Raw genomic sequence first — 27,521 nt, 5'->3', positions numbered from 1 at the left:
AGAAAATAAATCATTCATAAATTTATTTATTTTTCAATACCCATCTGCATGGTGAAATATTTTTACGTGAAATACATGCAAGTCAAGTTAGATACACTTAAGAATTCCACTCCTTCCACATGCATGTGGCTACATATATTTCTTTTTTTAAATTAGGTCTCGTAAAGGTCGTCTGTGATAATATGGTATCCGCCATTTGTCGTCATTTGAAATCGCCTCTTTTTTTTACCAGGGCTTATATGATTCACTATTTTTCTGAAAGGATTCTGATCAGCAAAAAAAAAATCATTATAGCAAAAACAAATAATAAACAATAAATACTAATTATATCTTGTAAAGTTCTAGTAAAAAATTCGAATATTTGAAACGTCTTTCATCTCGGTCAAGGAAGTCCCGGTTTCGAAGTTTGCCATCTTTGTGTGCTTTCATATCGAAGGCAAAATCTAAATTTCTGGGAAGTCTCTTTATTTCTACGTATATCTGAAAGCAAAAACATATAAAGAAATGATTTTACTACAAATGTATATCAGTTTTACGGCACAATCTAGTTTTTGTGAAATAATACAACACGTTTTCTGAGGAAGAATCGCACGAGAGAAATTGACAAGTTGTACATTAATCGTTAATATTTCTTCACTCGTGGTATTTTGTTTAATTCTTATGACATATTCTGAAAGAAAAATTCCTGCTGAAGATTTTCGTGTATGATTTATATATCAAAAAGTACAATTTATTTGAAACAAATGATTAAAACTTGTCGAACAAGCACACAGATTTTCTTGTCGATCTGTTTGAATTAGATTGTCATGAAAGTTTAAGGGTGCTCTCGTCGAGGTCCGCGTTAGATAGATAATTACACTCTGTGTCAGTGCGAATTGCATATCATTGTAATCTGTCGTTCATTCGCACACATCGTTCAACAACCAAAGCCGCAAAATGTCAGACGCACCAGCACCAGTAGTAAAGACCCCAGCTAAGTCACCAAAGAAGAAAGCTGCAGCTAAACCAAAGAAAGTAGCTACTCATCCAAAATACAGCGAGATGGTCGGAAAGGCTATATCTGCTTTGAAAGAGCGTGGAGGCTCCAGCCGTCAAGCCATCCTTAAGTATATCTTAGCAAACTTCAGCGTTGGTAGCGATGCAAAAACAGTCAACACTCACTTGAAGTTAGCTCTGAAATCAGGAGTGAAGAGCAATAGCTTGAAACAGTCGAAGGGTACCGGCGCTTCTGGAAGCTTTAAGATTGGGGAAGTGGCTAAACCAGCTAAGAAACCAGCAAAGAAAGTAGTTAAACCTAAAGCCGCCAAGCCAAAGAAGGCAAAGACACCTACCAAAAAGACTGCCGCAAAGAAACCTGCAGCAAAGAAACCAGCAGGTGAAAAGAAAGCAGCTAAACCAAAAGCAAAGAAACCAGCTGCAAAGAAACCTGCTGCAAAACCTGCTGCCAAATCTGCAAAGAAAGCCACAAAATCTCCCAAGAAGACAAAGGCTGCAGCTAAACCAAAGAAGGCAAAGACACCAAAGAAGAAGTAAATGAAGGAAGCATCATGATGCTTTTAAAGCTTAAACAGCCCTTTTAAGGGCTACCAAATTTTTTCAAAAAGAGTCTGAAATTGTTGCATGGTATTAGTCACAAATAAAATATAGCTTGTCCCATATTCTAAATCTCTCTTTCTTCTCTGCAATTTTTTTTACTATAAAGTCCATGTGTACTTGCTAAATTTTACTATCTTCCACTCTGGATCGTGCAGTAAGTATTTAGTTTTGCTTCTATCTTAAACCTGAAAAAAATCTTTTTTTTATACAAATTCTAGATCTGTTCAAAATTGCTTTACTTCCTAACTTTATATATCAAAAATTTTAACACTTCTGTGTCTACGACCATATCACGTTGAAAACACCGGTTCTCGTCCGATCACCGAAGTTAAGCAACGTCGAGCCCGGTTAGTACTTGGATGGGTGACCGCCTGGGAATACCGGGTGTTGTAGACATTTTTTGTACCTATAATTTTGAATTTCTACCAAACATATTATTATTGTAAAGTTTTGCTTCTGAAAAAAATCTATTTTATATAAATTTTGTTCAAAAATGCTACTACCTAACCTTATATATCAAAAACATTAACACTTCTGTGTCTACGACCATATCACGTTGAAAACACCGGTTCTCGTCCGATCACCGAAGTTAAGCAACGTCGAGCCCGGTTAGTACTTGGATGGGTGACCGCCTGGGAATACCGGGTGTTGTAGACATTTTTTTTTACTTACAATTTTGCATTCCTACCAAACATAATTGTTGTATGATTTTTTTTAACTAATTTACTTGGATGTAATATTCAACATATCTAGCTATCAATGAATGAAGAAAACAGAAAATAAATCATTCATAAATTTATTTATTTTTCAATACCCATCTGCATGGTGAAATATTTTTACGTGAAATACATGCAAGTCAAGTTAGATACACTTAAGAATTCCACTCCTTCCACATGCATGTGGCTACATATATTTCTTTTTTTAAATTAGGTCTCGTAAAGGTCGTCTGTGATAATATGGTATCCGCCATTTGTCGTCATTTGAAATCGCCTCTTTTTTTTACCAGGGCTTATATGATTCACTATTTTTCTGAAAGGATTCTGATCAGCAAAAAAAAAATCATTATAGCAAAAACAAATAATAAACAATAAATACTAATTATATCTTGTAAAGTTCTAGTAAAAAATTCGAATATTTGAAACGTCTTTCATCTCGGTCAAGGAAGTCCCGGTTTCGAAGTTTGCCATCTTTGTGTGCTTTCATATCGAAGGCAAAATCTAAATTTCTGGGAAGTCTCTTTATTTCTACGTATATCTGAAAGCAAAAACATATAAAGAAATGATTTTACTACAAATGTATATCAGTTTTACGGCACAATCTAGTTTTTGTGAAATAATACAACACGTTTTCTGAGGAAGAATCGCACGAGAGAAATTGACAAGTTGTACATTAATCGTTAATATTTCTTCACTCGTGGTATTTTGTTTAATTCTTATGACATATTCTGAAAGAAAAATTCCTGCTGAAGATTTTCGTGTATGATTTATATATCAAAAAGTACAATTTATTTGAAACAAATGATTAAAACTTGTCGAACAAGCACACAGATTTTCTTGTCGATCTGTTTGAATTAGATTGTCATGAAAGTTTAAGGGTGCTCTCGTCGAGGTCCGCGTTAGATAGATAATTACACTCTGTGTCAGTGCGAATTGCATATCATTGTAATCTGTCGTTCATTCGCACACATCGTTCAACAACCAAAGCCGCAAAATGTCAGACGCACCAGCACCAGTAGTAAAGACCCCAGCTAAGTCACCAAAGAAGAAAGCTGCAGCTAAACCAAAGAAAGTAGCTACTCATCCAAAATACAGCGAGATGGTCGGAAAGGCTATATCTGCTTTGAAAGAGCGTGGAGGCTCCAGCCGTCAAGCCATCCTTAAGTATATCTTAGCAAACTTCAGCGTTGGTAGCGATGCAAAAACAGTCAACACTCACTTGAAGTTAGCTCTGAAATCAGGAGTGAAGAGCAATAGCTTGAAACAGTCGAAGGGTACCGGCGCTTCTGGAAGCTTTAAGATTGGGGAAGTGGCTAAACCAGCTAAGAAACCAGCAAAGAAAGTAGTTAAACCTAAAGCCGCCAAGCCAAAGAAGGCAAAGACACCTACCAAAAAGACTGCCGCAAAGAAACCTGCAGCAAAGAAACCAGCAGGTGAAAAGAAAGCAGCTAAACCAAAAGCAAAGAAACCAGCTGCAAAGAAACCTGCTGCAAAACCTGCTGCCAAATCTGCAAAGAAAGCCACAAAATCTCCCAAGAAGACAAAGGCTGCAGCTAAACCAAAGAAGGCAAAGACACCAAAGAAGAAGTAAATGAAGGAAGCATCATGATGCTTTTAAAGCTTAAACAGCCCTTTTAAGGGCTACCAAATTTTTTCAAAAAGAGTCTGAAATTGTTGCATGGTATTAGTCACAAATAAAATATAGCTTGTCCCATATTCTAAATCTCTCTTTCTTCTCTGCAATTTTTTTTACTATAAAGTCCATGTGTACTTGCTAAATTTTACTATCTTCCACTCTGGATCGTGCAGTAAGTATTTAGTTTTGCTTCTATCTTAAACCTGAAAAAAATCTTTTTTTTATACAAATTCTAGATCTGTTCAAAATTGCTTTACTTCCTAACTTTATATATCAAAAATTTTAACACTTCTGTGTCTACGACCATATCACGTTGAAAACACCGGTTCTCGTCCGATCACCGAAGTTAAGCAACGTCGAGCCCGGTTAGTACTTGGATGGGTGACCGCCTGGGAATACCGGGTGTTGTAGACATTTTTTGTACCTATAATTTTGAATTTCTACCAAACATATTATTATTGTAAAGTTTTGCTTCTGAAAAAAATCTATTTTATATAAATTTTGTTCAAAAATGCTACTACCTAACCTTATATATCAAAAACATTAACACTTCTGTGTCTACGACCATATCACGTTGAAAACACCGGTTCTCGTCCGATCACCGAAGTTAAGCAACGTCGAGCCCGGTTAGTACTTGGATGGGTGACCGCCTGGGAATACCGGGTGTTGTAGACATTTTTTTTTACTTACAATTTTGCATTCCTACCAAACATAATTGTTGTATGATTTTTTTTAACTAATTTACTTGGATGTAATATTCAACATATCTAGCTATCAATGAATGAAGAAAACAGAAAATAAATCATTCATAAATTTATTTATTTTTCAATACCCATCTGCATGGTGAAATATTTTTACGTGAAATACATGCAAGTCAAGTTAGATACACTTAAGAATTCCACTCCTTCCACATGCATGTGGCTACATATATTTCTTTTTTTAAATTAGGTCTCGTAAAGGTCGTCTGTGATAATATGGTATCCGCCATTTGTCGTCATTTGAAATCGCCTCTTTTTTTTACCAGGGCTTATATGATTCACTATTTTTCTGAAAGGATTCTGATCAGCAAAAAAAAAATCATTATAGCAAAAACAAATAATAAACAATAAATACTAATTATATCTTGTAAAGTTCTAGTAAAAAATTCGAATATTTGAAACGTCTTTCATCTCGGTCAAGGAAGTCCCGGTTTCGAAGTTTGCCATCTTTGTGTGCTTTCATATCGAAGGCAAAATCTAAATTTCTGGGAAGTCTCTTTATTTCTACGTATATCTGAAAGCAAAAACATATAAAGAAATGATTTTACTACAAATGTATATCAGTTTTACGGCACAATCTAGTTTTTGTGAAATAATACAACACGTTTTCTGAGGAAGAATCGCACGAGAGAAATTGACAAGTTGTACATTAATCGTTAATATTTCTTCACTCGTGGTATTTTGTTTAATTCTTATGACATATTCTGAAAGAAAAATTCCTGCTGAAGATTTTCGTGTATGATTTATATATCAAAAAGTACAATTTATTTGAAACAAATGATTAAAACTTGTCGAACAAGCACACAGATTTTCTTGTCGATCTGTTTGAATTAGATTGTCATGAAAGTTTAAGGGTGCTCTCGTCGAGGTCCGCGTTAGATAGATAATTACACTCTGTGTCAGTGCGAATTGCATATCATTGTAATCTGTCGTTCATTCGCACACATCGTTCAACAACCAAAGCCGCAAAATGTCAGACGCACCAGCACCAGTAGTAAAGACCCCAGCTAAGTCACCAAAGAAGAAAGCTGCAGCTAAACCAAAGAAAGTAGCTACTCATCCAAAATACAGCGAGATGGTCGGAAAGGCTATATCTGCTTTGAAAGAGCGTGGAGGCTCCAGCCGTCAAGCCATCCTTAAGTATATCTTAGCAAACTTCAGCGTTGGTAGCGATGCAAAAACAGTCAACACTCACTTGAAGTTAGCTCTGAAATCAGGAGTGAAGAGCAATAGCTTGAAACAGTCGAAGGGTACCGGCGCTTCTGGAAGCTTTAAGATTGGGGAAGTGGCTAAACCAGCTAAGAAACCAGCAAAGAAAGTAGTTAAACCTAAAGCCGCCAAGCCAAAGAAGGCAAAGACACCTACCAAAAAGACTGCCGCAAAGAAACCTGCAGCAAAGAAACCAGCAGGTGAAAAGAAAGCAGCTAAACCAAAAGCAAAGAAACCAGCTGCAAAGAAACCTGCTGCAAAACCTGCTGCCAAATCTGCAAAGAAAGCCACAAAATCTCCCAAGAAGACAAAGGCTGCAGCTAAACCAAAGAAGGCAAAGACACCAAAGAAGAAGTAAATGAAGGAAGCATCATGATGCTTTTAAAGCTTAAACAGCCCTTTTAAGGGCTACCAAATTTTTTCAAAAAGAGTCTGAAATTGTTGCATGGTATTAGTCACAAATAAAATATAGCTTGTCCCATATTCTAAATCTCTCTTTCTTCTCTGCAATTTTTTTTACTATAAAGTCCATGTGTACTTGCTAAATTTTACTATCTTCCACTCTGGATCGTGCAGTAAGTATTTAGTTTTGCTTCTATCTTAAACCTGAAAAAAATCTTTTTTTTATACAAATTCTAGATCTGTTCAAAATTGCTTTACTTCCTAACTTTATATATCAAAAATTTTAACACTTCTGTGTCTACGACCATATCACGTTGAAAACACCGGTTCTCGTCCGATCACCGAAGTTAAGCAACGTCGAGCCCGGTTAGTACTTGGATGGGTGACCGCCTGGGAATACCGGGTGTTGTAGACATTTTTTGTACCTATAATTTTGAATTTCTACCAAACATATTATTATTGTAAAGTTTTGCTTCTGAAAAAAATCTATTTTATATAAATTTTGTTCAAAAATGCTACTACCTAACCTTATATATCAAAAACATTAACACTTCTGTGTCTACGACCATATCACGTTGAAAACACCGGTTCTCGTCCGATCACCGAAGTTAAGCAACGTCGAGCCCGGTTAGTACTTGGATGGGTGACCGCCTGGGAATACCGGGTGTTGTAGACATTTTTTTTTACTTACAATTTTGCATTCCTACCAAACATAATTGTTGTATGATTTTTTTTAACTAATTTACTTGGATGTAATATTCAACATATCTAGCTATCAATGAATGAAGAAAACAGAAAATAAATCATTCATAAATTTATTTATTTTTCAATACCCATCTGCATGGTGAAATATTTTTACGTGAAATACATGCAAGTCAAGTTAGATACACTTAAGAATTCCACTCCTTCCACATGCATGTGGCTACATATATTTCTTTTTTTAAATTAGGTCTCGTAAAGGTCGTCTGTGATAATATGGTATCCGCCATTTGTCGTCATTTGAAATCGCCTCTTTTTTTACCAGGGCTTATATGATTCACTATTTTTCTGAAAGGATTCTGATCAGCAAAAAAAAAATCATTATAGCAAAAACAAATAATAAACAATAAATACTAATTATATCTTGTAAAGTTCTAGTAAAAAATTCGAATATTTGAAACGTCTTTCATCTCGGTCAAGGAAGTCCCGGTTTCGAAGTTTGCCATCTTTGTGTGCTTTCATATCGAAGGCAAAATCTAAATTTCTGGGAAGTCTCTTTATTTCTACGTATATCTGAAAGCAAAAACATATAAAGAAATGATTTTACTACAAATGTATATCAGTTTTACGGCACAATCTAGTTTTTGTGAAATAATACAACACGTTTTCTGAGGAAGAATCGCACGAGAGAAATTGACAAGTTGTACATTAATCGTTAATATTTCTTCACTCGTGGTATTTTGTTTAATTCTTATGACATATTCTGAAAGAAAAATTCCTGCTGAAGATTTTCGTGTATGATTTATATATCAAAAAGTACAATTTATTTGAAACAAATGATTAAAACTTGTCGAACAAGCACACAGATTTTCTTGTCGATCTGTTTGAATTAGATTGTCATGAAAGTTTAAGGGTGCTCTCGTCGAGGTCCGCGTTAGATAGATAATTACACTCTGTGTCAGTGCGAATTGCATATCATTGTAATCTGTCGTTCATTCGCACACATCGTTCAACAACCAAAGCCGCAAAATGTCAGACGCACCAGCACCAGTAGTAAAGACCCCAGCTAAGTCACCAAAGAAGAAAGCTGCAGCTAAACCAAAGAAAGTAGCTACTCATCCAAAATACAGCGAGATGGTCGGAAAGGCTATATCTGCTTTGAAAGAGCGTGGAGGCTCCAGCCGTCAAGCCATCCTTAAGTATATCTTAGCAAACTTCAGCGTTGGTAGCGATGCAAAAACAGTCAACACTCACTTGAAGTTAGCTCTGAAATCAGGAGTGAAGAGCAATAGCTTGAAACAGTCGAAGGGTACCGGCGCTTCTGGAAGCTTTAAGATTGGGGAAGTGGCTAAACCAGCTAAGAAACCAGCAAAGAAAGTAGTTAAACCTAAAGCCGCCAAGCCAAAGAAGGCAAAGACACCTACCAAAAAGACTGCCGCAAAGAAACCTGCAGCAAAGAAACCAGCAGGTGAAAAGAAAGCAGCTAAACCAAAAGCAAAGAAACCAGCTGCAAAGAAACCTGCTGCAAAACCTGCTGCCAAATCTGCAAAGAAAGCCACAAAATCTCCCAAGAAGACAAAGGCTGCAGCTAAACCAAAGAAGGCAAAGACACCAAAGAAGAAGTAAATGAAGGAAGCATCATGATGCTTTTAAAGCTTAAACAGCCCTTTTAAGGGCTACCAAATTTTTTCAAAAAGAGTCTGAAATTGTTGCATGGTATTAGTCACAAATAAAATATAGCTTGTCCCATATTCTAAATCTCTCTTTCTTCTCTGCAATTTTTTTTACTATAAAGTCCATGTGTACTTGCTAAATTTTACTATCTTCCACTCTGGATCGTGCAGTAAGTATTTAGTTTTGCTTCTATCTTAAACCTGAAAAAAATCTTTTTTTTATACAAATTCTAGATCTGTTCAAAATTGCTTTACTTCCTAACTTTATATATCAAAAATTTTAACACTTCTGTGTCTACGACCATATCACGTTGAAAACACCGGTTCTCGTCCGATCACCGAAGTTAAGCAACGTCGAGCCCGGTTAGTACTTGGATGGGTGACCGCCTGGGAATACCGGGTGTTGTAGACATTTTTTGTACCTATAATTTTGAATTTCTACCAAACATATTATTATTGTAAAGTTTTGCTTCTGAAAAAAATCTATTTTATATAAATTTTGTTCAAAAATGCTACTACCTAACCTTATATATCAAAAACATTAACACTTCTGTGTCTACGACCATATCACGTTGAAAACACCGGTTCTCGTCCGATCACCGAAGTTAAGCAACGTCGAGCCCGGTTAGTACTTGGATGGGTGACCGCCTGGGAATACCGGGTGTTGTAGACATTTTTTTTTACTTACAATTTTGCATTCCTACCAAACATAATTGTTGTATGATTTTTTTTAACTAATTTACTTGGATGTAATATTCAACATATCTAGCTATCAATGAATGAAGAAAACAGAAAATAAATCATTCATAAATTTATTTATTTTTCAATACCCATCTGCATGGTGAAATATTTTTACGTGAAATACATGCAAGTCAAGTTAGATACACTTAAGAATTCCACTCCTTCCACATGCATGTGGCTACATATATTTCTTTTTTTAAATTAGGTCTCGTAAAGGTCGTCTGTGATAATATGGTATCCGCCATTTGTCGTCATTTGAAATCGCCTCTTTTTTTTACCAGGGCTTATATGATTCACTATTTTTCTGAAAGGATTCTGATCAGCAAAAAAAAAATCATTATAGCAAAAACAAATAATAAACAATAAATACTAATTATATCTTGTAAAGTTCTAGTAAAAAATTCGAATATTTGAAACGTCTTTCATCTCGGTCAAGGAAGTCCCGGTTTCGAAGTTTGCCATCTTTGTGTGCTTTCATATCGAAGGCAAAATCTAAATTTCTGGGAAGTCTCTTTATTTCTACGTATATCTGAAAGCAAAAACATATAAAGAAATGATTTTACTACAAATGTATATCAGTTTTACGGCACAATCTAGTTTTTGTGAAATAATACAACACGTTTTCTGAGGAAGAATCGCACGAGAGAAATTGACAAGTTGTACATTAATCGTTAATATTTCTTCACTCGTGGTATTTTGTTTAATTCTTATGACATATTCTGAAAGAAAAATTCCTGCTGAAGATTTTCGTGTATGATTTATATATCAAAAAGTACAATTTATTTGAAACAAATGATTAAAACTTGTCGAACAAGCACACAGATTTTCTTGTCGATCTGTTTGAATTAGATTGTCATGAAAGTTTAAGGGTGCTCTCGTCGAGGTCCGCGTTAGATAGATAATTACACTCTGTGTCAGTGCGAATTGCATATCATTGTAATCTGTCGTTCATTCGCACACATCGTTCAACAACCAAAGCCGCAAAATGTCAGACGCACCAGCACCAGTAGTAAAGACCCCAGCTAAGTCACCAAAGAAGAAAGCTGCAGCTAAACCAAAGAAAGTAGCTACTCATCCAAAATACAGCGAGATGGTCGGAAAGGCTATATCTGCTTTGAAAGAGCGTGGAGGCTCCAGCCGTCAAGCCATCCTTAAGTATATCTTAGCAAACTTCAGCGTTGGTAGCGATGCAAAAACAGTCAACACTCACTTGAAGTTAGCTCTGAAATCAGGAGTGAAGAGCAATAGCTTGAAACAGTCGAAGGGTACCGGCGCTTCTGGAAGCTTTAAGATTGGGGAAGTGGCTAAACCAGCTAAGAAACCAGCAAAGAAAGTAGTTAAACCTAAAGCCGCCAAGCCAAAGAAGGCAAAGACACCTACCAAAAAGACTGCCGCAAAGAAACCTGCAGCAAAGAAACCAGCAGGTGAAAAGAAAGCAGCTAAACCAAAAGCAAAGAAACCAGCTGCAAAGAAACCTGCTGCAAAACCTGCTGCCAAATCTGCAAAGAAAGCCACAAAATCTCCCAAGAAGACAAAGGCTGCAGCTAAACCAAAGAAGGCAAAGACACCAAAGAAGAAGTAAATGAAGGAAGCATCATGATGCTTTTAAAGCTTAAACAGCCCTTTTAAGGGCTACCAAATTTTTTCAAAAAGAGTCTGAAATTGTTGCATGGTATTAGTCACAAATAAAATATAGCTTGTCCCATATTCTAAATCTCTCTTTCTTCTCTGCAATTTTTTTTACTATAAAGTCCATGTGTACTTGCTAAATTTTACTATCTTCCACTCTGGATCGTGCAGTAAGTATTTAGTTTTGCTTCTATCTTAAACCTGAAAAAAATCTTTTTTTTATACAAATTCTAGATCTGTTCAAAATTGCTTTACTTCCTAACTTTATATATCAAAAATTTTAACACTTCTGTGTCTACGACCATATCACGTTGAAAACACCGGTTCTCGTCCGATCACCGAAGTTAAGCAACGTCGAGCCCGGTTAGTACTTGGATGGGTGACCGCCTGGGAATACCGGGTGTTGTAGACATTTTTTGTACCTATAATTTTGAATTTCTACCAAACATATTATTATTGTAAAGTTTTGCTTCTGAAAAAAATCTATTTTATATAAATTTTGTTCAAAAATGCTACTACCTAACCTTATATATCAAAAACATTAACACTTCTGTGTCTACGACCATATCACGTTGAAAACACCGGTTCTCGTCCGATCACCGAAGTTAAGCAACGTCGAGCCCGGTTAGTACTTGGATGGGTGACCGCCTGGGAATACCGGGTGTTGTAGACATTTTTTTTTACTTACAATTTTGCATTCCTACCAAACATAATTGTTGTATGATTTTTTTTAACTAATTTACTTGGATGTAATATTCAACATATCTAGCTATCAATGAATGAAGAAAACAGAAAATAAATCATTCATAAATTTATTTATTTTTCAATACCCATCTGCATGGTGAAATATTTTTACGTGAAATACATGCAAGTCAAGTTAGATACACTTAAGAATTCCACTCCTTCCACATGCATGTGGCTACATATATTTCTTTTTTTAAATTAGGTCTCGTAAAGGTCGTCTGTGATAATATGGTATCCGCCATTTGTCGTCATTTGAAATCGCCTCTTTTTTTTACCAGGGCTTATATGATTCACTATTTTTCTGAAAGGATTCTGATCAGCAAAAAAAAAATCATTATAGCAAAAACAAATAATAAACAATAAATACTAATTATATCTTGTAAAGTTCTAGTAAAAAATTCGAATATTTGAAACGTCTTTCATCTCGGTCAAGGAAGTCCCGGTTTCGAAGTTTGCCATCTTTGTGTGCTTTCATATCGAAGGCAAAATCTAAATTTCTGGGAAGTCTCTTTATTTCTACGTATATCTGAAAGCAAAAACATATAAAGAAATGATTTTACTACAAATGTATATCAGTTTTACGGCACAATCTAGTTTTTGTGAAATAATACAACACGTTTTCTGAGGAAGAATCGCACGAGAGAAATTGACAAGTTGTACATTAATCGTTAATATTTCTTCACTCGTGGTATTTTGTTTAATTCTTATGACATATTCTGAAAGAAAAATTCCTGCTGAAGATTTTCGTGTATGATTTATATATCAAAAAGTACAATTTATTTGAAACAAATGATTAAAACTTGTCGAACAAGCACACAGATTTTCTTGTCGATCTGTTTGAATTAGATTGTCATGAAAGTTTAAGGGTGCTCTCGTCGAGGTCCGCGTTAGATAGATAATTACACTCTGTGTCAGTGCGAATTGCATATCATTGTAATCTGTCGTTCATTCGCACACATCGTTCAACAACCAAAGCCGCAAAATGTCAGACGCACCAGCACCAGTAGTAAAGACCCCAGCTAAGTCACCAAAGAAGAAAGCTGCAGCTAAACCAAAGAAAGTAGCTACTCATCCAAAATACAGCGAGATGGTCGGAAAGGCTATATCTGCTTTGAAAGAGCGTGGAGGCTCCAGCCGTCAAGCCATCCTTAAGTATATCTTAGCAAACTTCAGCGTTGGTAGCGATGCAAAAACAGTCAACACTCACTTGAAGTTAGCTCTGAAATCAGGAGTGAAGAGCAATAGCTTGAAACAGTCGAAGGGTACCGGCGCTTCTGGAAGCTTTAAGATTGGGGAAGTGGCTAAACCAGCTAAGAAACCAGCAAAGAAAGTAGTTAAACCTAAAGCCGCCAAGCCAAAGAAGGCAAAGACACCTACCAAAAAGACTGCCGCAAAGAAACCTGCAGCAAAGAAACCAGCAGGTGAAAAGAAAGCAGCTAAACCAAAAGCAAAGAAACCAGCTGCAAAGAAACCTGCTGCAAAACCTGCTGCCAAATCTGCAAAGAAAGCCACAAAATCTCCCAAGAAGACAAAGGCTGCAGCTAAACCAAAGAAGGCAAAGACACCAAAGAAGAAGTAAATGAAGGAAGCATCATGATGCTTTTAAAGCTTAAACAGCCCTTTTAAGGGCTACCAAATTTTTTCAAAAAGAGTCTGAAATTGTTGCATGGTATTAGTCACAAATAAAATATAGCTTGTCCCATATTCTAAATCTCTCTTTCTTCTCTGCAATTTTTTTTACTATAAAGTCCATGTGTACTTGCTAAATTTTACTATCTTCCACTCTGGATCGTGCAGTAAGTATTTAGTTTTGCTTCTATCTTAAACCTGAAAAAAATCTTTTTTTTATACAAATTCTAGATCTGTTCAAAATTGCTTTACTTCCTAACTTTATATATCAAAAATTTTAACACTTCTGTGTCTACGACCATATCACGTTGAAAACACCGGTTCTCGTCCGATCACCGAAGTTAAGCAACGTCGAGCCCGGTTAGTACTTGGATGGGTGACCGCCTGGGAATACCGGGTGTTGTAGACATTTTTTGTACCTATAATTTTGAATTTCTACCAAACATATTATTATTGTAAAGTTTTGCTTCTGAAAAAAATCTATTTTATATAAATTTTGTTCAAAAATGCTACTACCTAACCTTATATATCAAAAACATTAACACTTCTGTGTCTACGACCATATCACGTTGAAAACACCGGTTCTCGTCCGATCACCGAAGTTAAGCAACGTCGAGCCCGGTTAGTACTTGGATGGGTGACCGCCTGGGAATACCGGGTGTTGTAGACATTTTTTTTTACTTACAATTTTGCATTCCTACCAAACATAATTGTTGTATGATTTTTTTTAACTAATTTACTTGGATGTAATATTCAACATATCTAGCTATCAATGAATGAAGAAAACAGAAAATAAATCATTCATAAATTTATTTATTTTTCAATACCCATCTGCATGGTGAAATATTTTTACGTGAAATACATGCAAGTCAAGTTAGATACACTTAAGAATTCCACTCCTTCCACATGCATGTGGCTACATATATTTCTTTTTTTAAATTAGGTCTCGTAAAGGTCGTCTGTGATAATATGGTATCCGCCATTTGTCGTCATTTGAAATCGCCTCTTTTTTTTACCAGGGCTTATATGATTCACTATTTTTCTGAAAGGATTCTGATCAGCAAAAAAAAAATCATTATAGCAAAAACAAATAATAAACAATAAATACTAATTATATCTTGTAAAGTTCTAGTAAAAAATTCGAATATTTGAAACGTCTTTCATCTCGGTCAAGGAAGTCCCGGTTTCGAAGTTTGCCATCTTTGTGTGCTTTCATATCGAAGGCAAAATCTAAATTTCTGGGAAGTCTCTTTATTTCTACGTATATCTGAAAGCAAAAACATATAAAGAAATGATTTTACTACAAATGTATATCAGTTTTACGGCACAATCTAGTTTTTGTGAAATAATACAACACGTTTTCTGAGGAAGAATCGCACGAGAGAAATTGACAAGTTGTACATTAATCGTTAATATTTCTTCACTCGTGGTATTTTGTTTAATTCTTATGACATATTCTGAAAGAAAAATTCCTGCTGAAGATTTTCGTGTATGATTTATATATCAAAAAGTACAATTTATTTGAAACAAATGATTAAAACTTGTCGAACAAGCACACAGATTTTCTTGTCGATCTGTTTGAATTAGATTGTCATGAAAGTTTAAGGGTGCTCTCGTCGAGGTCCGCGTTAGATAGATAATTACACTCTGTGTCAGTGCGAATTGCATATCATTGTAATCTGTCTTTCATTCGCACACATCGTTCAACAACCAAAGCCGCAAAATGTCAGACGCACCAGCACCAGTAGTAAAGACCCCAGCTAAGTCACCAAAGAAGAAAGCTGCAGCTAAACCAAAGAAAGTAGCTACTCATCCAAAATACAGCGAGATGGTCGGAAAGGCTATATCTGCTTTGAAAGAGCGTGGAGGCTCCAGCCGTCAAGCCATCCTTAAGTATATCTTAGCAAACTTCAGCGTTGGTAGCGATGCAAAAACAGTCAACACTCACTTGAAGTTAGCTCTGAAATCAGGAGTGAAGAGCAATAGCTTGAAACAGTCGAAGGGTACCGGCGCTTCTGGAAGCTTTAAGATTGGGGAAGTGGCTAAACCAGCTAAGAAACCAGCAAAGAAAGTAGTTAAACCTAAAGCCGCCAAGCCAAAGAAGGCAAAGACACCTACCAAAAAGACTGCCGCAAAGAAACCTGCAGCAAAGAAACCAGCAGGTGAAAAGAAAGCAGCTAAACCAAAAGCAAAGAAACCAGCTGCAAAGAAACCTGCTGCAAAACCTGCTGCCAAATCTGCAAAGAAAGCCACAAAATCTCCCAAGAAGACAAAGGCTGCAGCTAAACCAAAGAAGGCAAAGACACCAAAGAAGAAGTAAATGAAGGAAGCATCATGATGCTTTTAAAGCTTAAACAGCCCTTTTAAGGGCTACCAAATTTTTTCAAAAAGAGTCTGAAATTGTTGCATGGTATTAGTCACAAATAAAATATAGCTTGTCCCATATTCTAAATCTCTCTTTCTTCTCTGCAATTTTTTTTACTATAAAGTCCATGTGTACTTGCTAAATTTTACTATCTTCCACTCTGGATCGTGCAGTAAGTATTTAGTTTTGCTTCTATCTTAAACCTGAAAAAAATCTTTTTTTTATACAAATTCTAGATCTGTTCAAAATTGCTTTACTTCCTAACTTTATATATCAAAAATTTTAACACTTCTGTGTCTACGACCATATCACGTTGAAAACACCGGTTCTCGTCCGATCACCGAAGTTAAGCAACGTCGAGCCCGGTTAGTACTTGGATGGGTGACCGCCTGGGAATACCGGGTGTTGTAGACATTTTTTGTACCTATAATTTTGAATTTCTACCAAACATATTATTATTGTAAAGTTTTGCTTCTGAAAAAAATCTATTTTATATAAATTTTGTTCAAAAATGCTACTACCTAACCTTATATATCAAAAACATTAACACTTCTGTGTCTACGACCATATCACGTTGAAAACACCGGTTCTCGTCCGATCACCGAAGTTAAGCAACGTCGAGCCCGGTTAGTACTTGGATGGGTGACCGCCTGGGAATACCGGGTGTTGTAGACATTTTTTTTTACTTACAATTTTGCATTCCTACCAAACATAATTGTTGTATGATTTTTTTTAACTAATTTACTTGGATGTAATATTCAACATATCTAGCTATCAATGAATGAAGAAAACAGAAAATAAATCATTCATAAATTTATTTATTTTTCAATACCCATCTGCATGGTGAAATATTTTTACGTGAAATACATGCAAGTCAAGTTAGATACACTTAAGAATTCCACTCCTTCCACATGCATGTGGCTACATATATTTCTTTTTTTAAATTAGGTCTCGTAAAGGTCGTCTGTGATAATATGGTATCCGCCATTTGTCGTCATTTGAAATCGCCTCTTTTTTTTACCAGGGCTTATATGATTCACTATTTTTCTGAAAGGATTCTGATCAGCAAAAAAAAAATCATTATAGCAAAAACAAATAATAAACAATAAATACTAATTATATCTTGTAAAGTTCTAGTAAAAAATTCGAATATTTGAAACGTCTTTCATCTCGGTCAAGGAAGTCCCGGTTTCGAAGTTTGCCATCTTTGTGTGCTTTCATATCGAAGGCAAAATCTAAATTTCTGGGAAGTCTCTTTATTTCTACGTATATCTGAAAGCAAAAACATATAAAGAAATGATTTTACTACAAATGTATATCAGTTTTACGGCACAATCTAGTTTTTGTGAAATAATACAACACGTTTTCTGAGGAAGAATCGCACGAGAGAAATTGACAAGTTGTACATTAATCGTTAATATTTCTTCACTCGTGGTATTTTGTTTAATTCTTATGACATATTCTGAAAGAAAAATTCCTGCTGAAGATTTTCGTGTATGATTTATATATCAAAAAGTACAATTTATTTGAAACAAATGATTAAAACTTGTCGAACAAGCACACAGATTTTCTTGTCGATCTGTTTGAATTAGATTGTCATGAAAGTTTAAGGGTGCTCTCGTCGAGGTCCGCGTTAGATAGATAATTACACTCTGTGTCAGTGCGAATTGCATATCATTGTAATCTGTCGTTCATTCGCACACATCGTTCAACAACCAAAGCCGCAAAATGTCAGACGCACCAGCACCAGTAGTAAAGACCCCAGCTAAGTCACCAAAGAAGAAAGCTGCAGCTAAACCAAAGAAAGTAGCTACTCATCCAAAATACAGCGAGATGGTCGGAAAGGCTATATCTGCTTTGAAAGAGCGTGGAGGCTCCAGCCGTCAAGCCATCCTTAAGTATATCTTAGCAAACTTCAGCGTTGGTAGCGATGCAAAAACAGTCAACACTCACTTGAAGTTAGCTCTGAAATCAGGAGTGAAGAGCAATAGCTTGAAACAGTCGAAGGGTACCGGCGCTTCTGGAAGCTTTAAGATTGGGGAAGTGGCTAAACCAGCTAAGAAACCAGCAAAGAAAGTAGTTAAACCTAAAGCCGCCAAGCCAAAGAAGGCAAAGACACCTACCAAAAAGACTGCCGCAAAGAAACCTGCAGCAAAGAAACCAGCAGGTGAAAAGAAAGCAGCTAAACCAAAAGCAAAGAAACCAGCTGCAAAGAAACCTGCTGCAAAACCTGCTGCCAAATCTGCAAAGAAAGCCACAAAATCTCCCAAGAAGACAAAGGCTGCAGCTAAACCAAAGAAGGCAAAGACACCAAAGAAGAAGTAAATGAAGGAAGCATCATGATGCTTTTAAAGCTTAAACAGCCCTTTTAAGGGCTACCAAATTTTTTCAAAAAGAGTCTGAAATTGTTGCATGGTATTAGTCACAAATAAAATATAGCTTGTCCCATATTCTAAATCTCTCTTTCTTCTCTGCAATTTTTTTTACTATAAAGTCCATGTGTACTTGCTAAATTTTACTATCTTCCACTCTGGATCGTGCAGTAAGTATTTAGTTTTGCTTCTATCTTAAACCTGAAAAAAATCTTTTTTTTATACAAATTCTAGATCTGTTCAAAATTGCTTTACTTCCTAACTTTATATATCAAAAATTTTAACACTTCTGTGTCTACGACCATATCACGTTGAAAACACCGGTTCTCGTCCGATCACCGAAGTTAAGCAACGTCGAGCCCGGTTAGTACTTGGATGGGTGACCGCCTGGGAATACCGGGTGTTGTAGACATTTTTTGTACCTATAATTTTGAATTTCTACCAAACATATTATTATTGTAAAGTTTTGCTTCTGAAAAAAATCTATTTTATATAAATTTTGTTCAAAAATGCTACTACCTAACCTTATATATCAAAAACATTAACACTTCTGTGTCTACGACCATATCACGTTGAAAACACCGGTTCTCGTCCGATCACCGAAGTTAAGCAACGTCGAGCCCGGTTAGTACTTGGATGGGTGACCGCCTGGGAATACCGGGTGTTGTAGACATTTTTTTTTACTTACAATTTTGCATTCCTACCAAACATAATTGTTGTATGATTTTTTTTAACTAATTTACTTGGATGTAATATTCAACATATCTAGCTATCAATGAATGAAGAAAACAGAAAATAAATCATTCATAAATTTATTTATTTTTCAATACCCATCTGCATGGTGAAATATTTTTACGTGAAATACATGCAAGTCAAGTTAGATACACTTAAGAATTCCACTCCTTCCACATGCATGTGGCTACATATATTTCTTTTTTTAAATTAGGTCTCGTAAAGGTCGTCTGTGATAATATGGTATCCGCCATTTGTCGTCATTTGAAATCGCCTCTTTTTTTTACCAGGGCTTATATGATTCACTATTTTTCTGAAAGGATTCTGATCAGCAAAAAAAAAATCATTATAGCAAAAACAAATAATAAACAATAAATACTAATTATATCTTGTAAAGTTCTAGTAAAAAATTCGAATATTTGAAACGTCTTTCATCTCGGTCAAGGAAGTCCCGGTTTCGAAGTTTGCCATCTTTGTGTGCTTTCATATCGAAGGCAAAATCTAAATTTCTGGGAAGTCTCTTTATTTCTACGTATATCTGAAAGCAAAAACATATAAAGAAATGATTTTACTACAAATGTATATCAGTTTTACGGCACAATCTAGTTTTTGTGAAATAATACAACACGTTTTCTGAGGAAGAATCGCACGAGAGAAATTGACAAGTTGTACATTAATCGTTAATATTTCTTCACTCGTGGTATTTTGTTTAATTCTTATGACATATTCTGAAAGAAAAATTCCTGCTGAAGATTTTCGTGTATGATTTATATATCAAAAAGTACAATTTATTTGAAACAAATGATTAAAACTTGTCGAACAAGCACACAGATTTTCTTGTCGATCTGTTTGAATTAGATTGTCATGAAAGTTTAAGGGTGCTCTCGTCGAGGTCCGCGTTAGATAGATAATTACACTCTGTGTCAGTGCGAATTGCATATCATTGTAATCTGTCGTTCATTCGCACACATCGTTCAACAACCAAAGCCGCAAAATGTCAGACGCACCAGCACCAGTAGTAAAGACCCCAGCTAAGTCACCAAAGAAGAAAGCTGCAGCTAAACCAAAGAAAGTAGCTACTCATCCAAAATACAGCGAGATGGTCGGAAAGGCTATATCTGCTTTGAAAGAGCGTGGAGGCTCCAGCCGTCAAGCCATCCTTAAGTATATCTTAGCAAACTTCAGCGTTGGTAGCGATGCAAAAACAGTCAACACTCACTTGAAGTTAGCTCTGAAATCAGGAGTGAAGAGCAATAGCTTGAAACAGTCGAAGGGTACCGGCGCTTCTGGAAGCTTTAAGATTGGGGAAGTGGCTAAACCAGCTAAGAAACCAGCAAAGAAAGTAGTTAAACCTAAAGCCGCCAAGCCAAAGAAGGCAAAGACACCTACCAAAAAGACTGCCGCAAAGAAACCTGCAGCAAAGAAACCAGCAGGTGAAAAGAAAGCAGCTAAACCAAAAGCAAAGAAACCAGCTGCAAAGAAACCTGCTGCAAAACCTGCTGCCAAATCTGCAAAGAAAGCCACAAAATCTCCCAAGAAGACAAAGGCTGCAGCTAAACCAAAGAAGGCAAAGACACCAAAGAAGAAGTAAATGAAGGAAGCATCATGATGCTTTTAAAGCTTAAACAGCCCTTTTAAGGGCTACCAAATTTTTTCAAAAAGAGTCTGAAATTGTTGCATGGTATTAGTCACAAATAAAATATAGCTTGTCCCATATTCTAAATCTCTCTTTCTTCTCTGCAATTTTTTTTACTATAAAGTCCATGTGTACTTGCTAAATTTTACTATCTTCCACTCTGGATCGTGCAGTAAGTATTTAGTTTTGCTTCTATCTTAAACCTGAAAAAAATCTTTTTTTTATACAAATTCTAGATCTGTTCAAAATTGCTTTACTTCCTAACTTTATATATCAAAAATTTTAACACTTCTGTGTCTACGACCATATCACGTTGAAAACACCGGTTCTCGTCCGATCACCGAAGTTAAGCAACGTCGAGCCCGGTTAGTACTTGGATGGGTGACCGCCTGGGAATACCGGGTGTTGTAGACATTTTTTGTACCTATAATTTTGAATTTCTACCAAACATATTATTATTGTAAAGTTTTGCTTCTGAAAAAAATCTATTTTATATAAATTTTGTTCAAAAATGCTACTACCTAACCTTATATATCAAAAACATTAACACTTCTGTGTCTACGACCATATCACGTTGAAAACACCGGTTCTCGTCCGATCACCGAAGTTAAGCAACGTCGAGCCCGGTTAGTACTTGGATGGGTGACCGCCTGGGAATACCGGGTGTTGTAGACATTTTTTTTTACTTACAATTTTGCATTCCTACCAAACATAATTGTTGTATGATTTTTTTTAACTAATTTACTTGGATGTAATATTCAACATATCTAGCTATCAATGAATGAAGAAAACAGAAAATAAATCATTCATAAATTTATTTATTTTTCAATACCCATCTGCATGGTGAAATATTTTTACGTGAAATACATGCAAGTCAAGTTAGATACACTTAAGAATTCCACTCCTTCCACATGCATGTGGCTACATATATTTCTTTTTTTAAATTAGGTCTCGTAAAGGTCGTCTGTGATAATATGGTATCCGCCATTTGTCGTCATTTGAAATCGCCTCTTTTTTTTACCAGGGCTTATATGATTCACTATTTTTCTGAAAGGATTCTGATCAGCAAAAAAAAAATCATTATAGCAAAAACAAATAATAAACAATAAATACTAATTATATCTTGTAAAGTTCTAGTAAAAAATTCGAATATTTGAAACGTCTTTCATCTCGGTCAAGGAAGTCCCGGTTTCGAAGTTTGCCATCTTTGTGTGCTTTCATATCGAAGGCAAAATCTAAATTTCTGGGAAGTCTCTTTATTTCTACGTATATCTGAAAGCAAAAACATATAAAGAAATGATTTTACTACAAATGTATATCAGTTTTACGGCACAATCTAGTTTTTGTGAAATAATACAACACGTTTTCTGAGGAAGAATCGCACGAGAGAAATTGACAAGTTGTACATTAATCGTTAATATTTCTTCACTCGTGGTATTTTGTTTAATTCTTATGACATATTCTGAAAGAAAAATTCCTGCTGAAGATTTTCGTGTATGATTTATATATCAAAAAGTACAATTTATTTGAAACAAATGATTAAAACTTGTCGAACAAGCACACAGATTTTCTTGTCGATCTGTTTGAATTAGATTGTCATGAAAGTTTAAGGGTGCTCTCGTCGAGGTCCGCGTTAGATAGATAATTACACTCTGTGTCAGTGCGAATTGCATATCATTGTAATCTGTCGTTCATTCGCACACATCGTTCAACAACCAAAGCCGCAAAATGTCAGACGCACCAGCACCAGTAGTAAAGACCCCAGCTAAGTCACCAAAGAAGAAAGCTGCAGCTAAACCAAAGAAAGTAGCTACTCATCCAAAATACAGCGAGATGGTCGGAAAGGCTATATCTGCTTTGAAAGAGCGTGGAGGCTCCAGCCGTCAAGCCATCCTTAAGTATATCTTAGCAAACTTCAGCGTTGGTAGCGATGCAAAAACAGTCAACACTCACTTGAAGTTAGCTCTGAAATCAGGAGTGAAGAGCAATAGCTTGAAACAGTCGAAGGGTACCGGCGCTTCTGGAAGCTTTAAGATTGGGGAAGTGGCTAAACCAGCTAAGAAACCAGCAAAGAAAGTAGTTAAACCTAAAGCCGCCAAGCCAAAGAAGGCAAAGACACCTACCAAAAAGACTGCCGCAAAGAAACCTGCAGCAAAGAAACCAGCAGGTGAAAAGAAAGCAGCTAAACCAAAAGCAAAGAAACCAGCTGCAAAGAAACCTGCTGCAAAACCTGCTGCCAAATCTGCAAAGAAAGCCACAAAATCTCCCAAGAAGACAAAGGCTGCAGCTAAACCAAAGAAGGCAAAGACACCAAAGAAGAAGTAAATGAAGGAAGCATCATGATGCTTTTAAAGCTTAAACAGCCCTTTTAAGGGCTACCAAATTTTTTCAAAAAGAGTCTGAAATTGTTGCATGGTATTAGTCACAAATAAAATATAGCTTGTCCCATATTCTAAATCTCTCTTTCTTCTCTGCAATTTTTTTTACTATAAAGTCCATGTGTACTTGCTAAATTTTACTATCTTCCACTCTGGATCGTGCAGTAAGTATTTAGTTTTGCTTCTATCTTAAACCTGAAAAAAATCTTTTTTTTATACAAATTCTAGATCTGTTCAAAATTGCTTTACTTCCTAACTTTATATATCAAAAATTTTAACACTTCTGTGTCTACGACCATATCACGTTGAAAACACCGGTTCTCGTCCGATCACCGAAGTTAAGCAACGTCGAGCCCGGTTAGTACTTGGATGGGTGACCGCCTGGGAATACCGGGTGTTGTAGACATTTTTTGTACCTATAATTTTGAATTTCTACCAAACATATTATTATTGTAAAGTTTTGCTTCTGAAAAAAATCTATTTTATATAAATTTTGTTCAAAAATGCTACTACCTAACCTTATATATCAAAAACATTAACACTTCTGTGTCTACGACCATATCACGTTGAAAACACCGGTTCTCGTCCGATCACCGAAGTTAAGCAACGTCGAGCCCGGTTAGTACTTGGATGGGTGACCGCCTGGGAATACCGGGTGTTGTAGACATTTTTTTTTACTTACAATTTTGCATTCCTACCAAACATAATTGTTGTATGATTTTTTTTAACTAATTTACTTGGATGTAATATTCAACATATCTAGCTATCAATGAATGAAGAAAACAGAAAATAAATCATTCATAAATTTATTTATTTTTCAATACCCATCTGCATGGTGAAATATTTTTACGTGAAATACATGCAAGTCAAGTTAGATACACTTAAGAATTCCACTCCTTCCACATGCATGTGGCTACATATATTTCTTTTTTTAAATTAGGTCTCGTAAAGGTCGTCTGTGATAATATGGTATCCGCCATTTGTCGTCATTTGAAATCGCCTCTTTTTTTTACCAGGGCTTATATGATTCACTATTTTTCTGAAAGGATTCTGATCAGCAAAAAAAAAATCATTATAGCAAAAACAAATAATAAACAATAAATACTAATTATATCTTGTAAAGTTCTAGTAAAAAATTCGAATATTTGAAACGTCTTTCATCTCGGTCAAGGAAGTCCCGGTTTCGAAGTTTGCCATCTTTGTGTGCTTTCATATCGAAGGCAAAATCTAAATTTCTGGGAAGTCTCTTTATTTCTACGTATATCTGAAAGCAAAAACATATAAAGAAATGATTTTACTACAAATGTATATCAGTTTTACGGCACAATCTAGTTTTTGTGAAATAATACAACACGTTTTCTGAGGAAGAATCGCACGAGAGAAATTGACAAGTTGTACATTAATCGTTAATATTTCTTCACTCGTGGTATTTTGTTTAATTCTTATGACATATTCTGAAAGAAAAATTCCTGCTGAAGATTTTCGTGTATGATTTATATATCAAAAAGTACAATTTATTTGAAACAAATGATTAAAACTTGTCGAACAAGCACACAGATTTTCTTGTCGATCTGTTTGAATTAGATTGTCATGAAAGTTTAAGGGTGCTCTCGTCGAGGTCCGCGTTAGATAGATAATTACACTCTGTGTCAGTGCGAATTGCATATCATTGTAATCTGTCGTTCATTCGCACACATCGTTCAACAACCAAAGCCGCAAAATGTCAGACGCACCAGCACCAGTAGTAAAGACCCCAGCTAAGTCACCAAAGAAGAAAGCTGCAGCTAAACCAAAGAAAGTAGCTACTCATCCAAAATACAGCGAGATGGTCGGAAAGGCTATATCTGCTTTGAAAGAGCGTGGAGGCTCCAGCCGTCAAGCCATCCTTAAGTATATCTTAGCAAACTTCAGCGTTGGTAGCGATGCAAAAACAGTCAACACTCACTTGAAGTTAGCTCTGAAATCAGGAGTGAAGAGCAATAGCTTGAAACAGTCGAAGGGTACCGGCGCTTCTGGAAGCTTTAAGATTGGGGAAGTGGCTAAACCAGCTAAGAAACCAGCAAAGAAAGTAGTTAAACCTAAAGCCGCCAAGCCAAAGAAGGCAAAGACACCTACCAAAAAGACTGCCGCAAAGAAACCTGCAGCAAAGAAACCAGCAGGTGAAAAGAAAGCAGCTAAACCAAAAGCAAAGAAACCAGCTGCAAAGAAACCTGCTGCAAAACCTGCTGCCAAATCTGCAAAGAAAGCCACAAAATCTCCCAAGAAGACAAAGGCTGCAGCTAAACCAAAGAAGGCAAAGACACCAAAGAAGAAGTAAATGAAGGAAGCATCATGATGCTTTTAAAGCTTAAACAGCCCTTTTAAGGGCTACCAAATTTTTTCAAAAAGAGTCTGAAATTGTTGCATGGTATTAGTCACAAATAAAATATAGCTTGTCCCATATTCTAAATCTCTCTTTCTTCTCTGCAATTTTTTTTACTATAAAGTCCATGTGTACTTGCTAAATTTTACTATCTTCCACTCTGGATCGTGCAGTAAGTATTTAGTTTTGCTTCTATCTTAAACCTGAAAAAAATCTTTTTTTTATACAAATTCTAGATCTGTTCAAAATTGCTTTACTTCCTAACTTTATATATCAAAAATTTTAACACTTCTGTGTCTACGACCATATCACGTTGAAAACACCGGTTCTCGTCCGATCACCGAAGTTAAGCAACGTCGAGCCCGGTTAGTACTTGGATGGGTGACCGCCTGGGAATACCGGGTGTTGTAGACATTTTTTGTACCTATAATTTTGAATTTCTACCAAACATATTATTATTGTAAAGTTTTGCTTCTGAAAAAAATCTATTTTATATAAATTTTGTTCAAAAATGCTACTACCTAACCTTATATATCAAAAACATTAACACTTCTGTGTCTACGACCATATCACGTTGAAAACACCGGTTCTCGTCCGATCACCGAAGTTAAGCAACGTCGAGCCCGGTTAGTACTTGGATGGGTGACCGCCTGGGAATACCGGGTGTTGTAGACATTTTTTTTTACTTACAATTTTGCATTCCTACCAAACATAATTGTTGTATGATTTTTTTTAACTAATTTACTTGGATGTAATATTCAACATATCTAGCTATCAATGAATGAAGAAAACAGAAAATAAATCATTCATAAATTTATTTATTTTTCAATACCCATCTGCATGGTGAAATATTTTTACGTGAAATACATGCAAGTCAAGTTAGATACACTTAAGAATTCCACTCCTTCCACATGCATGTGGCTACATATATTTCTTTTTTTAAATTAGGTCTCGTAAAGGTCGTCTGTGATAATATGGTATCCGCCATTTGTCGTCATTTGAAATCGCCTCTTTTTTTTACCAGGGCTTATATGATTCACTATTTTTCTGAAAGGATTCTGATCAGCAAAAAAAAAATCATTATAGCAAAAACAAATAATAAACAATAAATACTAATTATATCTTGTAAAGTTCTAGTAAAAAATTCGAATATTTGAAACGTCTTTCATCTCGGTCAAGGAAGTCCCGGTTTCGAAGTTTGCCATCTTTGTGTGCTTTCATATCGAAGGCAAAATCTAAATTTCTGGGAAGTCTCTTTATTTCTACGTATATCTGAAAGCAAAAACATATAAAGAAATGATTTTACTACAAATGTATATCAGTTTTACGGCACAATCTAGTTTTTGTGAAATAATACAACACGTTTTCTGAGGAAGAATCGCACGAGAGAAATTGACAAGTTGTACATTAATCGTTAATATTTCTTCACTCGTGGTATTTTGTTTAATTCTTATGACATATTCTGAAAGAAAAATTCCTGCTGAAGATTTTCGTGTATGATTTATATATCAAAAAGTACAATTTATTTGAAACAAATGATTAAAACTTGTCGAACAAGCACACAGATTTTCTTGTCGATCTGTTTGAATTAGATTGTCATGAAAGTTTAAGGGTGCTCTCGTCGAGGTCCGCGTTAGATAGATAATTACACTCTGTGTCAGTGCGAATTGCATATCATTGTAATCTGTCGTTCATTCGCACACATCGTTCAACAACCAAAGCCGCAAAATGTCAGACGCACCAGCACCAGTAGTAAAGACCCCAGCTAAGTCACCAAAGAAGAAAGCTGCAGCTAAACCAAAGAAAGTAGCTACTCATCCAAAATACAGCGAGATGGTCGGAAAGGCTATATCTGCTTTGAAAGAGCGTGGAGGCTCCAGCCGTCAAGCCATCCTTAAGTATATCTTAGCAAACTTCAGCGTTGGTAGCGATGCAAAAACAGTCAACACTCACTTGAAGTTAGCTCTGAAATCAGGAGTGAAGAGCAATAGCTTGAAACAGTCGAAGGGTACCGGCGCTTCTGGAAGCTTTAAGATTGGGGAAGTGGCTAAACCAGCTAAGAAACCAGCAAAGAAAGTAGTTAAACCTAAAGCCGCCAAGCCAAAGAAGGCAAAGACACCTACCAAAAAGACTGCCGCAAAGAAACCTGCAGCAAAGAAACCAGCAGGTGAAAAGAAAGCAGCTAAACCAAAAGCAAAGAAACCAGCTGCAAAGAAACCTGCTGCAAAACCTGCTGCCAAATCT

The 27,521-nt window shown here is 35.9% G+C and overlaps 22 non-coding genes across 22 annotated transcripts; all 22 read left to right on the top strand.

The window, feature by feature from the left end:
- Window positions 1-1,873: 1,873 nt before the first annotated feature.
- LOC143060313 (5S ribosomal RNA) lies at window positions 1,874-1,992 on the top strand. Its single transcript, XR_012974005.1, has one exon. It is a non-coding gene; the product is annotated as a 5S ribosomal RNA (ribosomal RNA).
- A 142-nt stretch (window positions 1,993-2,134) lies between these two features.
- LOC143060312 (5S ribosomal RNA) lies at window positions 2,135-2,253 on the top strand. Its single transcript, XR_012974004.1, has one exon. It is a non-coding gene; the product is annotated as a 5S ribosomal RNA (ribosomal RNA).
- A 1,990-nt stretch (window positions 2,254-4,243) lies between these two features.
- LOC143060311 (5S ribosomal RNA) lies at window positions 4,244-4,362 on the top strand. The gene has a single exon (XR_012974003.1). It is a non-coding gene; the product is annotated as a 5S ribosomal RNA (ribosomal RNA).
- Window positions 4,363-4,504: 142 nt separating this feature from the next.
- On the top strand, window positions 4,505-4,623 carry LOC143060310 (5S ribosomal RNA). The gene has a single exon (XR_012974002.1). It is a non-coding gene; the product is annotated as a 5S ribosomal RNA (ribosomal RNA).
- A 1,990-nt stretch (window positions 4,624-6,613) lies between these two features.
- Window positions 6,614-6,732, top strand: LOC143060309 (5S ribosomal RNA). Its single transcript, XR_012974001.1, has one exon. It is a non-coding gene; the product is annotated as a 5S ribosomal RNA (ribosomal RNA).
- A 142-nt stretch (window positions 6,733-6,874) lies between these two features.
- On the top strand, window positions 6,875-6,993 carry LOC143060308 (5S ribosomal RNA). The gene has a single exon (XR_012973999.1). It is a non-coding gene; the product is annotated as a 5S ribosomal RNA (ribosomal RNA).
- Window positions 6,994-8,982: 1,989 nt separating this feature from the next.
- On the top strand, window positions 8,983-9,101 carry LOC143060307 (5S ribosomal RNA). The gene has a single exon (XR_012973998.1). It is a non-coding gene; the product is annotated as a 5S ribosomal RNA (ribosomal RNA).
- Window positions 9,102-9,243: 142 nt separating this feature from the next.
- LOC143060306 (5S ribosomal RNA) lies at window positions 9,244-9,362 on the top strand. Its single transcript, XR_012973997.1, has one exon. It is a non-coding gene; the product is annotated as a 5S ribosomal RNA (ribosomal RNA).
- A 1,990-nt stretch (window positions 9,363-11,352) lies between these two features.
- On the top strand, window positions 11,353-11,471 carry LOC143060304 (5S ribosomal RNA). Its single transcript, XR_012973995.1, has one exon. It is a non-coding gene; the product is annotated as a 5S ribosomal RNA (ribosomal RNA).
- Window positions 11,472-11,613: 142 nt separating this feature from the next.
- On the top strand, window positions 11,614-11,732 carry LOC143060302 (5S ribosomal RNA). The gene has a single exon (XR_012973994.1). It is a non-coding gene; the product is annotated as a 5S ribosomal RNA (ribosomal RNA).
- Window positions 11,733-13,722: 1,990 nt separating this feature from the next.
- Window positions 13,723-13,841, top strand: LOC143060301 (5S ribosomal RNA). Its single transcript, XR_012973993.1, has one exon. It is a non-coding gene; the product is annotated as a 5S ribosomal RNA (ribosomal RNA).
- A 142-nt stretch (window positions 13,842-13,983) lies between these two features.
- On the top strand, window positions 13,984-14,102 carry LOC143060300 (5S ribosomal RNA). The gene has a single exon (XR_012973992.1). It is a non-coding gene; the product is annotated as a 5S ribosomal RNA (ribosomal RNA).
- A 1,990-nt stretch (window positions 14,103-16,092) lies between these two features.
- Window positions 16,093-16,211, top strand: LOC143060299 (5S ribosomal RNA). Its single transcript, XR_012973991.1, has one exon. It is a non-coding gene; the product is annotated as a 5S ribosomal RNA (ribosomal RNA).
- A 142-nt stretch (window positions 16,212-16,353) lies between these two features.
- Window positions 16,354-16,472, top strand: LOC143060298 (5S ribosomal RNA). The gene has a single exon (XR_012973990.1). It is a non-coding gene; the product is annotated as a 5S ribosomal RNA (ribosomal RNA).
- A 1,990-nt stretch (window positions 16,473-18,462) lies between these two features.
- Window positions 18,463-18,581, top strand: LOC143060297 (5S ribosomal RNA). The gene has a single exon (XR_012973989.1). It is a non-coding gene; the product is annotated as a 5S ribosomal RNA (ribosomal RNA).
- Window positions 18,582-18,723: 142 nt separating this feature from the next.
- On the top strand, window positions 18,724-18,842 carry LOC143060296 (5S ribosomal RNA). Its single transcript, XR_012973988.1, has one exon. It is a non-coding gene; the product is annotated as a 5S ribosomal RNA (ribosomal RNA).
- A 1,990-nt stretch (window positions 18,843-20,832) lies between these two features.
- Window positions 20,833-20,951, top strand: LOC143060295 (5S ribosomal RNA). Its single transcript, XR_012973987.1, has one exon. It is a non-coding gene; the product is annotated as a 5S ribosomal RNA (ribosomal RNA).
- Window positions 20,952-21,093: 142 nt separating this feature from the next.
- On the top strand, window positions 21,094-21,212 carry LOC143060284 (5S ribosomal RNA). The gene has a single exon (XR_012973977.1). It is a non-coding gene; the product is annotated as a 5S ribosomal RNA (ribosomal RNA).
- Window positions 21,213-23,202: 1,990 nt separating this feature from the next.
- LOC143060340 (5S ribosomal RNA) lies at window positions 23,203-23,321 on the top strand. Its single transcript, XR_012974031.1, has one exon. It is a non-coding gene; the product is annotated as a 5S ribosomal RNA (ribosomal RNA).
- A 142-nt stretch (window positions 23,322-23,463) lies between these two features.
- On the top strand, window positions 23,464-23,582 carry LOC143060328 (5S ribosomal RNA). The gene has a single exon (XR_012974019.1). It is a non-coding gene; the product is annotated as a 5S ribosomal RNA (ribosomal RNA).
- Window positions 23,583-25,572: 1,990 nt separating this feature from the next.
- Window positions 25,573-25,691, top strand: LOC143060317 (5S ribosomal RNA). Its single transcript, XR_012974008.1, has one exon. It is a non-coding gene; the product is annotated as a 5S ribosomal RNA (ribosomal RNA).
- A 142-nt stretch (window positions 25,692-25,833) lies between these two features.
- On the top strand, window positions 25,834-25,952 carry LOC143060305 (5S ribosomal RNA). The gene has a single exon (XR_012973996.1). It is a non-coding gene; the product is annotated as a 5S ribosomal RNA (ribosomal RNA).
- The last annotated feature ends 1,569 nt before the right edge of the window (window positions 25,953-27,521 follow it).

Source organism: Mytilus galloprovincialis, unplaced genomic scaffold, assembly GCF_965363235.1.
Source record: "Mytilus galloprovincialis unplaced genomic scaffold, xbMytGall1.hap1.1 HAP1_SCAFFOLD_109, whole genome shotgun sequence".
NCBI lineage: Eukaryota > Metazoa > Mollusca > Bivalvia > Mytilida > Mytilidae > Mytilus > Mytilus galloprovincialis.
Note: the sequence above shows the minus strand (reverse complement) of the source record. Positions and strands in the feature narration are given on the sequence as shown.